The following is a 1,573-nucleotide window of genomic DNA, read 5'->3' on the forward strand; positions in this document are numbered from 1 at the left end:
TGAATGGTGGGGGTGGCGGATGAGGCCGGCCAGGGTCTGCCAAGGGCCTTTCCTGCCTCCCCTCTTTGCTCTGCCCTCCTCAACGCTGCGAATGGCTGAGCCCTGTGCCTGCCTAGTGCCAGCCCTGAGGGGAGAGGGGAGAAGACCCAGATAAGACTGAGGCCATTGGTGCCGCATTCCAGGCCCCCAGGTGCCTGTCCCCGGCAGGCACACACCCACCCCTGCCCCACATGGCGGCTAAGAGCTGGCTGCCCACCTGCTCTCGGGCCACTTGGGGGTCCAGCTGGGGCCCTGGGGGCGGGGGCGGGGGGGAAGCTGAACGCACGTGTCACAGACGGTAGAGAAAACCCAGGGCCTCGGTTGGAAAGCCAGCTGCCCGGTGTGGAATTGCTGAGCGGGCCCAGCCTCTTTCTGCATGACCTGGGTCCTTCCTGCCCGAGAGGCTCTCTGTGCAGGTACGAGTGTGTGAGAGAGTGTGTGTTCTTGTGAGAATGTGTAAGTGCAAGTGTATGGGTAGGTGTGAGAGTCTTGAAATCTTATGTGGGAGCGTGTTGTCAGTGCGTTTCTCCCGGGCTGAGTTTGTGAACGTGTGCTCACGGTCTGAATCTGTCTTGATATGTTGAGTGTGTGTTTGTGAGAACATCTGTGAGCTAGTGCCTGCACCGGCGTGTGTGAGTGGGAGCTCTGGCGTGGTGGTGTGTGCGTTTGGAAAGGGCTTTTGGAAAGGCTTTGCTTATATGAGCTGGTGAATGTGTGCTGTTCCACTTTCTGCCACGTGTATGTGTGTGTTAGGCTGTGTCCCAGGTCTCGTTCTGTGGTCCATCCCCCTCTGCCTGGGTCACTCCCCAGTCTCAGCGTCTCCGTGGGTCTCCCTGCATCTCTCCTCTCTGGCTGCATGGAGACCTCCGGGTAGAGCACAGAGTTAGAGAAACAGGGTTTGAAGTTATAACACGGCCATCCTCTGTGTGGCCTTAGCCATCGAGCTTGAAGCCTCAGTTTCTCATCTGTAAAATGGGGGAACCGAGTTACTGGTGATTGTTGTTACTCAGTTACTCTTATTCTCTTTCTGCCGCCTGCCTCCTTGGTAAACACTGGCCAGTCCTTTCTCCTCCACTAAATTGATAACACCTTTGTGTTTTAAGTCTAAAACCTGTTTTCCCCCAACTTGCTCAACAACTTCTGCAACTATTTGCTAATCACCCTGGATTTACCTGGGACATATTTTACATGAATGAAAAAGCCATTCAGTAAATAGCGCTGGGAAATGCCCCACGGAGATGCTGATTAGTGTGCGGGCTGGGAAAAGCTGGGACTTTAACTATTCAGGCCCAAATGTTCAGAGCAATCGGTGGGAAAGTTGCAACTGAGAGGGGAAAAAAGGGTTTTTCTTCCTTTAAAAAAAAGTCTTTTTGTTTTCAATCTGTGTCTCTTTTGAGCCCCACAGGATGGAGATGAACTAAAATAAGAAATTAAACAAGAGGGAAAATCCCATTATCTGGTTTTTTTAAATGGGTCCCTGAGGATTCCACGGGACCCCCATCCCAGCCGCTGTGTGGTCCAGGCCTGAGAACAG

Source organism: Myotis davidii, unplaced genomic scaffold (genome assembly GCF_000327345.1).
Source record: "Myotis davidii unplaced genomic scaffold, ASM32734v1 scaffold562, whole genome shotgun sequence".
NCBI classification, from domain to species: Eukaryota; Metazoa; Chordata; class Mammalia; order Chiroptera; family Vespertilionidae; genus Myotis; species Myotis davidii.